Below are 11,797 nucleotides of genomic sequence, written 5' to 3'. Positions count from 1 at the left end.
TAGAGAAATTTCATATAGAAAATACAGGCAGGAAACAAAAGACTCTTCAATAAATTTTGTTCATACATCTATGAATATGCCAAAATAAGCAACACAATTACATAATTAAAATTCTCAAATAAAATACTAAAATATGGAAATATTGTTTATTGAAAGAGAAATGGCTTGTATTGATATAAAATATAAAACTCTAACTTTGCAACTTATAAGGTTTATATGCAAAATCAGTGTTACAACACTCAATCAACGTCTTTTGGCAAATACTAAAAAAAAAAAAAAAAAAATTAATTTTCTGGAATGAACCAGGAGTAACTTAAGATGATCTGGGATATAACAATTTTCCATGACCATTTTCACCCAGATTGCTGCTGAACTCTCAGGACAGGATGGGCATTGACGTGAGCAGGAACACAGCCCAGGTTGTCCCTGTCTGTAATCCTGCAATCTAGCCACAGTGGCTGGAAACCTGGACAGGATCCAAGCTGACTCTGCCAGGAGCTAGGTGTCCTGGAGCTTCTCAGGCTCAGGGTCATCTCCCAGCAAGATGGGGTTAGAGCAGCACTAGGCAAACTGTGCCTTCAGGGTCCTGAGGCCAGTGGCAGAGCTGACCTGTTATTCCCACAGTCTATGCAGAGCTGTCCACTCTCCCTCCTGGGTCTTTGCCAAGGGTCCCCCTTTCTCTCACCCCTGTCCACAGGCCATGTACAGCTTGGATCCCTGGGCGTGGAGTGTGGATGTCACAGAGCCTCATCATGAGAGGTAGGCGCTCACATACACCAAAGTTACTCTGAATATGCATATTTCTGTGCATTGACCAGGTTTAGGGCTTTCTGTCACTGCTTCTCTGTTCAGTCCATAGATATTTGGTTCAGATAATTCCTTGCTATGGGTGGTGTTGAGTGATGACTGGAGGTTTGGCAGGTACAATGGTTTCTAACAACTGGTTGCCTTACAAAACCCTTTCTTAACATAAGTGAAAATAAAATTGAATCCAGACATTGTCAAGGGTCCACAGGGGTGGAAGTTTCTGGCCCACTATGTGGGCTTTGCTGTCAAGTGTGTTCTGTGACCTGATCCATGACAGGAAGCACACTGAGCAGATTGGGAATGAAAAGGTGTCATGGGGAGAGAAAGGGGATCCAGCTGAGAATGGAGAGGGTAAGATATGGCATCAAGTGTTTATAAAGTTAACCTGGGTGTGGTGGAGCTCACCTCTAACCCCAGGTACTCAGAATGCTGAGGTAGGATAACTTGTTCAAGGTCAGCCTGGGCTTCTTAGGGAGAACCTGACTTAAATAAGACTCAAAGTGGGTTATAATGGAACTCAGGGTTATGACACCATTGTATCAATCCCTGGTACTGAAAAAATAAATTTAGAAAGTTCACATTAAATACACTGAGCAGTAAATATTATTAAAAATTAATTTTCATCAGAAAATAATGTTGAGTAGCCTATGCTGAGCAATGGAATTATAGACAAGCCTGATCTAGAGGAGGAAAAGCATCTGAGATTCTGAGACAGTAATGAACTAGAGAATTTCCATACAAGATTGTGTCTTGGCAGGTCCTAGCTGAGGAGGAGCCTCAAGGACTGAGGTAAACTCTTCTCTCCTCCCTCTGAACCTGCTCCTGAGCTTGCTGAGCACCCCCTGATGGCCCTGGGCACACTGCAGGGAAGTTTATGTATAGATTCACACTGAGGTCCCTCACTGTGGCTCTGGCACAGTAATAGATGACTGTGTCCTGGGAAGTCAGGGAGTTCAGCTGCAGGAAAAACTAATTCTTGAACATGTCTCTGGACTTTCACTCAGCTTTTGAAATATGGGCTCTAGTTAGTACCACCATTATTTTATATATACTCTATTCATTCAGCACCTTTACTGGGGGCTGAAGGATCAATCCAGTGCCAGCCATAACCACTAGTTGTGATGGACAATCCAGACACAGGACAGGTGACATATAGTGTCTGTAAGGGCTTCAACAGGCCAGATTCTGACTTCTGCAGCTGAACCTGCATAGGACACCTGGGGACAAGGACAGTCACATGCTATCAGTCACCTGCAATCACAACCTCTGCATCAACCCAGGTCAGACACTGGAGACACTCACCTTGGGAAGGTGTGACCAGCTAAAGAAGAGTCTAAGCAGCCTCATCTTTTAGAACACACTCATGCCTTCCCAGAGACCTCAGCCCTGTGTGAGCAGAGAGCTGTGATCTTCCACAGCTCAGAAGGCATTTTGAACCCAGAGCAGGAGAAGGACTTTGCCTGTGGATGAGGCTTTTCTTACATTTGGAGAGGCTGAGGTCAGGCTGCCCAGGTCCTCTGTGCCCCTGAGGTGTGTCCCTCCTTGGAAACCAAGTAAAGCTTTACCTGTGAGAGAAAATTAGTTGGGTTCAGGGGTGCTGGAAGGCTTTTAGAGGAGAAACCAACATTCCTGAGCTCTTCCTCTCACCAGGAGAGGACAGGATGGAAGTGCTGGGCCAGGTGAGAGTCCTGGGAGCAGAGGCAGCTCTCAGCTGCAGCCTGAGGCTGAGAGCCCCTGAGTGCCCCAGAGCAGCAGAGCCAGGCTGATAGCAGACAGGAAGGCATGCAGGGCCGGCTGGGTGAGGGAGGAGGCCCAGGTCCTCTTCCGTGTGCAGCATCATTGCAGTGAGACCTGTCTTGCCCTCAGCCCAGCATTTGGAGAAAACAGGGGACACTGTCTTTAGTGAAGTGGGGTCACTGAGACGGCAGGTGTAGTTGCTGACCTCCTGATGAGGTTCAGGAATTGACCTCCTGCCTAACTGAGTGAGCACAGCACACTAATAAGACATGTGGGCTCCTCTCCTTATTCCCTGTGGTGTTGACCATGAACTTCCTGCAAACACTGAGCCTGCAGCACCCACCTCTTGGTATTGGGGTGGCTCAGGTAAGACCTGCTGGTCTCCAGGTTTTCACCATCCAAAAAGCCAGGTGTGCCATTATATGTAGTTTCCAAGTCCTGGCAAATCATCTGATTTAGAAAGGTATTCTTCAAGTTAGACCATCACAGCAATGCACCTACACCCTTGGCATGACACTCTTTTCTCCTCCCCTCATCCAGGTGTAAACCAGTGGGTTCTAGCACCCAGTGTTTTACTTGGCCCTACCTGAGATTTCATGACCATCTACTACATTAACATCATGCTCACTTATGGCTCTCTTTCATTAAGCTATGATCAAAATATCATGGATCCAATATTTTGGTCTCGCAGGCTCCTTGACTTCCTCTCCCATAACCTGGGTTGCTTTGGAACTGTCCTGAGTGGCCTCATGCTCAGTTCAGGTGATTTCTCCTCCTACTCATGGATGATTGACATTGGTGACCTGTTGACACTAGAGCCTTAGCCAAGATTTCTGAGTCACAATTGAAAAAAAAAATCTGTTTCTCACATTCTTTCTGTGTAAGGCACATCCCAGTGTTCTTTCACATCTGAAGCCCAGGGATTCATAAAACATAATTCTTGGGGACAATTTGAAATAATAAAATCACAATGCAGAGACATTGCAGGGAACATGGTCCTCCATTGCTGGTCAGAAAAATATTTGTTCACAGCATGAAACAGAAACAAGAGGATGGGTAGAGTGAACCTCCTGGGAATGGATGTCTGGGGGGGGGGAATTGCCTTCCCAAGCAGTTCATGTCCATGGATAACAGCAAACATACTATAGGTTTGATTGCAAATTTGACCTGGCTACCAGGGCTGTGGAGGAAAGTTGGCCAGAAATTATATTGGTGACTACTTGTAAATTGCTTAGCTGCTGCCTGAGTATATATACATGGTAACTGTGCAATAAAATCAGAACTGCTTCTTGCTTGGTCTCCAAAGGTCTTGATTAGTGACTCTGCAGCCATAATCTCCTCTACCCTGTACCATGGACTTCCTTCCTGGGTGAGGAGAGCCCACGGACCCAGGAGACTAGAGTCAAGCTACTATGGGACCAGTTTCCACTCCTCAGTACTGATCCACAGACCTAATATCAGCAGAGAATAGTGATGCACACACACCAATGTTATAGCAGCATAGCTCCAGGAGCCAGGTGTAGCACCAGCCAGGTGCTGTACACACAAGAGTGGTCAGAGAAAATGTGACCTGCGTGCCCACTGGAGTTCCCACAGCAACAAGAAAGAGAGAAATAATGTCACTTCTTGGAAAATGGACTGAATTGGGAACATGATGCTTGGAGAAAAAAGTAAGACTCACCAAGTGAAGTAATGAAAGATGTTGTCACATGCGACAGTTACACTCAGGGCAACCCACCAATCCAATACCAGGGGCTCTTCTGGAACCTCACAGAAAGTAGAAACAGAAGGGGGAAATACTCCCCAGACCACTCCTCCTTGTCCTCAGGAACAGCATCCTGGGCTGAAGAGAAGAGTCCAGAACAAGAGTCTGAGTCCTCAGAGGAGAAGCATCACAGGGAGGTGGCAACAGGGAGAGGCAGGTTTCTGTGGTGGGTGGGAGGTGATAATGTGGGCCAAGTCCACCTCCCCACTGCAGTAGGGACAGACAAGGGCCTCCCTAGGGGCCCTTCATGTGAGCCCAAAGCCAGGCTGGAGAGAAGCTCAGAGCAAGTCCCCTAAGGCAATCCCGGCCTGGAATAAAATTTATCAGGTTACAGAGCTTCAGGTGCAGAAAGAAGTAGGGGAGCTGGATGTCATCTAAGGAGCCAGGAACCAGATGTGAGGGGATCAAAGCACAGGGTGGTTCCAAGGAATGTTTTTATAAGACAGAAACCAAATGCTAGTGAGGGCCCCATACAACAGAAATCTCCAAATACAGAGTGGACAAGGTTCAAGATGATATATATAGAACACTTAGAAAAAAGCAGGTCTGGGGCTGGGGATGTGGCTCAAGCGATAGCGCGCTCGTCTGGCATGTGTGCAGCCCAGGTTCGATTCTCAGCACCACATACAGACAAAGATGTTGTGCCCACCGATAACTAGAAAACAAATATTAAAGATTTTCTCTCTCTCTGTCTCTCTCTTTTAGTAAAAAGCAAAATGAAGAAAAAAGGAGGTTAAAGTAATTTTCTGAAATTATAATAAATTATAATAAAACACATGAAATCCAACAAAATGCCTGTCTGCTAGCATAAAATCCAAGCCAAGCCCAAGAGGACAACAGGGACATGAAGCAGTCTCAGCAAGTTGTGTGAAACACAACAACATACACTATGAATGCTTATTCAGGTTTCAAATATGTGTTCCACTGTTATATCCCGAATCTAATGTATATAACTTTGTCCAAACATTTTACTCAGAAAAGCAGACTTAAGCTATCGAACTCAAACTGTCTGAAAGTGAAGGGCACCATATTTAGGGAATGGTATCTCAGCATCCACCAGGGCTCATGAAGAAGCTGAGCAAGATTCCCAGAGTAAGTTCTGAGTTCTGAATGAGGCAAAGGAGACATAAACTCAACCACTAAGGAAAAAAAATTAATGAAAAAATTCTATGTTTATCAAATGCAAAATCACTTCTGTTCACCAATGAAAACAATATTGTACAAGGTATGATTGTTAGTTAGGTATATATGAAAACATCAGGGATATACAGCAAAAGAAAATCATTGTATTTGTATTTGGTATGAAAAAATAAATTATAATTTGAGAAGATGATGATAATGCTCAATATAAAATATTACAAATAATTAAAAATATAAAAGTTTTGTTGATTGAAAAAGAAATGGGTTCCACTGATATAAAATATAAAACTCTAAGTTACTTAGAAACTTATCTATTTTGTATACAAAAAAAGTGTTATGACTCTCAGTCAAAATCTTTTGGGAAAAAAATAAATTAAAAATAAAATCTTTTGGAAAAAGCACAATAATTTAAATTTATGAAGTGAAGCAGGAGTTGCCTGGGAGTATTGTGGAACTAAATATTGGTGATGCTCATCCTCACCCAGACTGGAGCTGGACTCTCAAAAGGGTGGGCACCTATGTGTCCCTCTCTGTGATCTTGAAATCCAGCCACAGTGGCTGGAAACCCAGGCACTGTCCTAGGTGCCTCTGCCCAGCAGCCAGATGGCCGGGGGCTTCTCAGACTCAAGATCACCTCATAGCAAGATGGAGTCAGGGTGGTTCTGTGCACAGTGTGTCTGAAGCCAGTGGCCCCACTGGCCTCACTTCTGGGCATGGAGCTGAGAAAGCTCCTGAGCATGTCTTCCTCTGGTGCTGGTTACTCTTGACCATCCAGGTGGAACTTTCCCTGCTGACCCCTGACACTGTGGTGGCTCGCTCTCTCCCCTATCCCCAGGACAGCTGAGTCCTGCTGCACCAGTCCAGCACTCCCTCAACATCACTGTGGGGAATTCAAAGTGTCTCTCAAATTCTCTGAGTCTGTGGAAGGCCCCAGCCTGGACATCACTTTGGAGAAGTCCCTCATGGTTCTGCAGGAGGGCTCAAACACAGTGCTGAGAGCAGAAAAGTACCTGGGAGCCCCCTTACCCTGGTTATCTCCTCTTCTTCCTCTGGCTGCTAAAGGCTCTTCTCTCTGGAGGGATCAGGCTCCATAAGCTCTGTCTGTGACATGGGCCAGGCTGCCCTGTGCTGAACTATGGAGCTCTCCTGTGTCTCTGCAACCTGATGACAGCAGAAATTCTGATGACTGATTGGTTTCAGAGACAGTACTTGGAATCAGGCCCTCCCTTAGGAACCTTTGATGATGGGCCTGAGCTGTGAGCTTTGTGTGTCCTAGTATGAGCTGGGTCCGGACCCCACTGTCCATTTTGCCTCACTCTGAATCCAGAGTAGCAAGTCTACTCTGTGACTGATTGTGTGTCTCAGAAAGTGCTGTCAACAACTCTGCAGAGGGCTCTGGAAATTGTGTGTCCCACTGTGAGGTCACTCACAGGAGCAGGTGTGGCCACACCCTGTGCTTATGCATGGTGAATCACTGCTCCCTTACAGTGATGACTTTTGAATGTAGAATTGAGAGCAGATGAACAGGATTGTAAATCTAGAAAAGATCCATGGGGAGACTCTGAATTGAGGGGAAGCCCCCATGGGAATCCATTTGAACCTCCCTCTTCAAGAGTTCAAGTTAGAGCCTGTGATATAGGGCTCTAAGTGGCCCTGGTGTTCCTGTCACCCTGAAAAACAAGGAAACAAACATTTTAGTCAAAGATATCATAGAATATACAAACTGAATTAAAAAGGTATTACTTGCCTAGGACCCAGGGGGATAGAGAAAAAAAGCCTCAAGTGCTCCTGTCCTGACCCTGAGAGTCTTATTGCTGAGCGCCCCCTGCTGGTCTTGGTCACAATGTGGGAGGTTTGTTTCTGGGCTCACACTAAGGACCCCTCACTGTGTCTCTGGCACAGTAATAGGTGTCCTTGTCCTTGGCTCGCAGACTACTCATTTGCAGGTACTGCATGTTCTTGCATTTGTCTCTGGAGATGGTGAATTGGCACTTCACTGAGTCTGGGTAGTAGGGGCTACCACCATTTTAGTTAAATTGTCAAAACATTACAGGCCCTTCCCTGGAGCCCGGCAGACCCAGTTCATCCAGTAGCTGCTCAAGGTGAATCTAGAGGCTGCACAGGAGAGTTGCAGTCCCCCCCCCCAAGGGCTGCACGAGGGCTCCCCCAGACTCCAACAGCTATATATCCACTTGTCACCTGCAAACACAGAAGCATCCTGTCAGGACACTCTCACTCATACACTCATTCTCTCACTTCTGTCCACTCACACACTCAGGGTCTCTGGTTCTCCATTATTTACCTTTTAAGACAGCCACCAGGAAAACCCAGCTGAGCACACTCTCCATGCTAACTGTCCTTGCAGTGACCAGCCAGGAGTGGGCCATGGAGCAAGCACAGGGACTGCATACATGGTCTCAAGCCCAGGGCTGTGTCAATGGGTAAGGAACCTGCCACTCACACACCTAGAGCAGACAGTGCCAGGCTGCCCCTGTGTCTCCATGGTGATTTGGCCATGATCAGGACCTGTACCTGAGGGTGAGACAGGAAAGGAGAGGCTCTGGCCATGGGCTTCTATTGAGTGAAGTAGGCTACAGCCCTGAGAGAATTCAGACCTCTCCATTTCTCCCATTTTCCATGCCCAGCATCTTTTTTGTCCTGTCCAGGGAATATGGTGAAAGAAATATATGGAAGTGGATACGTGGTCAAGAACAGGAAAGACTTGAAAACTGGAGCAGTGTTCTTGTATCATTTGGGGCCTGAGACCAATTATAGCTAGCTAAATATCTATCTATATTTCTATGTATCTATTATCTATCATCTATCTTTCTCTGTGCATCATCAATCCTCTATTATGAATATATTATTTATCATCATTTTCTTATATTTATATCAGCTATGATACATTATTTTGTCACTTATTTATATTTGTATATCATCTTTTATCATTTCCTTGTTATCTGTCAATGAAATACCTTATCTATCTACCATGTATCTCTCTATTTGTCTGCCCTCTGTCTGTGCATATCTATCTATCTATCTATCTATCTATCTATCTATCTATCTATCTATCTATCATCTGTGACCTGTTCCTCCCTTCCTGCACCTGGGCAGTGCAGGACCTGCGGAAACAGCATCTCACTGTCTGGAACATGTGTCTTGTGATCCTCCTGGGCACACAGCTACCTGCCCATGCTGCTGCTGCCCTGTCTTTCTCAGCATGTCCACATCATCCACAGATAGAGAGAACAACTGACACCCTGGGCCAGGCTCCCCAATGGCCTGCCCCTGAGACCTTCCACCATGTTCCCACTGCACTACTGAGGTCATATCCCAGCACATGTTCCTGTGTGGTGCAGAACTTGTGAGAACCATGAGGAGGAAGTGCGTCTGAACTTAAGGGTTTGCTGTAGATCCCCACTCTCCAGCTTATCCAAATGAGGGCCAACCAGAGGTCTCTCAGATGGGGGGGGGGCGGGGGGGGGGAGCCCAGCCTGCCCACCTCTAGTCAACATCACACTGCAAGCTTTAGCAATAGCAATTTACAGGACAGGGAAGCAAAGGCCCTTCAAAGTGGGAAGGAGAATTCAAGGAACTTCAGTTTTAGATGACCCGATTTTATATACATAAAAACCTAAAGAGGTCCCCGCCCCTCTCTGCATATGGCTGCTGTTGCCCTGGGCTGCTGTGGGCTCCTTAGCTCCCAGCCAGTCGTCTCTTTCTATTGGCCGCCACTTGGGCTGGGACGCCCAGGCCCAGGAGATTGGTCTGGGGCTGGGAGACATGGCTGGCGCCACGGTGGCCCGCTGGAGGCGGGGAGGCCGCTGTGAGGAGGCGGAGCTGCGAGGCCCGCCTGTGCGCCCCTTTTCGCTGCCACCACCACCAAGGTCCCAGGTGCTCCTCCCTGCTTGCCGCAGCCCCTCACCCCCACCCAAGCTGGCCTCGCCTCCTCAGCAGTGGCGGCTTCCCCGCTGTAGCCGCGCTTCTCAAGGAAAGGGAACCAGGCGCAAGTCCTGGGGGGAACCGGAATAAGAGATCGCCAAGGAGGCCCGGATCCCCAGCAACCCAGCGCTCCCTTCAGAAGCTTTACCCTCTGCCCTGGGCCCGCTGTTGCTCAGGCTGGTCTTCAACTCCTGGGCTCAAGCAGTCCTCTTGCCTCAGCCTTCCTGAGTAGCTGGGAACAGAGCACTGTGGGAGATAATTATGAAAAATGAAGCACTGCTGGAAATAGTCCTCATGCGGAACACCATCAGGTACTAGTGATCCCAGCAAACCCCACTGCACAAAGGACAGCATATCCCGTGGTGGTGAAAGTGGAAAATGCTTTACCAAAGACCAAGTAGAGGGAGTTCTCAGCATTAACAAATGTAAAAAATTACTATGAAGTACTTGGAGTTACAAAAGTTGCTGGTGATGAAGATTTGAAAAAAGCTTATAGAAAGCTTGCTTTGAAGTTTCATCCAGACAAAAACTATGCATCTGGAGCAACAGATGCTTTTAAGAAGATTGGGAATGCTTCTGCTGTTTTAAACAATCCAGAAAAAGGAAAACAGTGTATCTCACAGGCAGTGAAGAACAAGCATGTAATCACCAAGACAATGGCAGATTTAATTTCCATAGAGGCTGTGAAGCTGATATAACTCCAGAAGACTTGTTCAATATATTTTTTGTTCAATATATATTTCCTTCAGGTAGTGTACACTCATTTTCAAATGGCTGAGCTGGTTATAACCATCAACATCAGCATCCACATAGTGGACATGAAAGAAGAAAAAGAGGAATCAGAGGTTTTTCCTGTGTTTATCCAGCTGATGCCCATTATCCTACTGATTCTTGTTTTATTATTAGCCAACTGATGGTCTCCAATCCTCCTTATTCCTTATATCCCAGATCTGGACCAGAGCAAACCATTAAAATGCAAACAGAAAATTTGGGCCTTGTTTACTATGTCAACAAACATTTTAAAAATGAATATAAAGTAATGTTATTACCAACAGTAAAAAAAAAGTGTAGAAGAAAATTATGTGACTAATATTCGAAATAATTTCTGGAAAGAAAGCAAAAAACAGATTTGCAGTATGCAGCAAAAGTATACGATGATGATCGACTCCGAAGGAAGGCATATGCCTTGAGCATGGACACCTGTAAAGAAGTAGAGCGGCTGACTAGCCTTTATAAAGGAGGATGAACTGGAATTTGTATTTATACCTTTCAGCATGCTCTTTATCTCTTCTGTAAATTTAATTTCATCATGAAAGCTGAAAAAAAAAAAGATTTGATATTAAAAACTGAACTGAATAGTTGGTTCTTGAAATCTTGGGCTGTTTATGACCTATTGGTTCCTTTAAATAGTAAGAACTGAGAACTGAAATTAACATTTATGTTTCTGCAATTATTTTCATTTTAAAAGCTTATATGATTCCTCAATAAAAATGCTTTGAGAAAGGATTCTCATACCTGTAGCAATTCAGTTTTAGTGATTCTCTCTCTTTTCCCTCATGTAAATACTTATGGAATGATCATTTTGTGTACATACAGATTACTGCCTTTTACTTAAATTCTTTTAGTGTTTAGTTCCATAAGACACTTCCTTAAAAAAAAAAAAAAAAAAAAAACCTAAAGAGTCCACCTTGAATGTTACAACTGACAAACTGGTAAAGTCACAAAATACAAAGTTGCCATACAAAATGTGACATTTTTATACATCAAAAGTAACCATGTTGTGGGCTGGAGATGGGGCTCAAGAAGTAGTGAACTCGCCTGGCATGCATGGGGCATTGGGTTCGATCCTCAGCACCACATAAAAATAAAATAAAGATGTTGTGTCTACCGAAAACTAAAAAATAAATATTTAAAAATTCTTTCTCTCCTCTCTCTCTCTTTCTCGCTCTCGATCTCTCTTTAAAAAAAAGTAATCATGTTGAAAAATTCAAGAAATAGTCCTATTCAAAATTGCTACATAATTATCTAGAATTAAATTATCCAAAAAAATGAAATATATCCATTAGGTAAACTCTAAATTCGTTTAAAGCAATTGAAGATAAAATACAGAAAAAGTGGAAAGATATCCCAATTCATGGAACTGGGGTAAAAATACTGTTGATTGTACACACCCCATGAAACCACCTGTGGATTCAATGCATCCTTTGCCAAAGTTCCTGTGACATTCTTTACAGAAAGAGAAAGCATAAACTTAAAACTCACAGAGAGCCAAAGGGAAACTGAACATGCAAAGCCACCTTCACCCAAAATAGCACTGCCTGGTCTCATCTCTACCTGCACATCAACATGCACCACAGGTGACAGCAGCCTAGAGAGCTGGCCCTGCACTGAACCCACACACAAATG

The 11,797-nt window shown here is 44.9% G+C and overlaps 1 pseudogene; it reads left to right on the top strand.

Annotated features, from left to right (window-relative positions):
* Window positions 1–1,037: 1,037 nt before the first annotated feature.
* LOC144256087 (dnaJ homolog subfamily B member 14-like) lies at window positions 1,038–10,637 on the top strand (annotated as a pseudogene).
* The last annotated feature ends 1,160 nt before the right edge of the window (window positions 10,638–11,797 follow it).

This window comes from Urocitellus parryii, chromosome 7, assembly GCF_045843805.1.
Source record: "Urocitellus parryii isolate mUroPar1 chromosome 7, mUroPar1.hap1, whole genome shotgun sequence".
Taxonomy (NCBI): domain Eukaryota; kingdom Metazoa; phylum Chordata; class Mammalia; order Rodentia; family Sciuridae; genus Urocitellus; species Urocitellus parryii.
The sequence above is the reverse complement of the archived record's forward strand: the minus strand, read 5'-3'. Positions and strand labels throughout refer to the sequence as shown.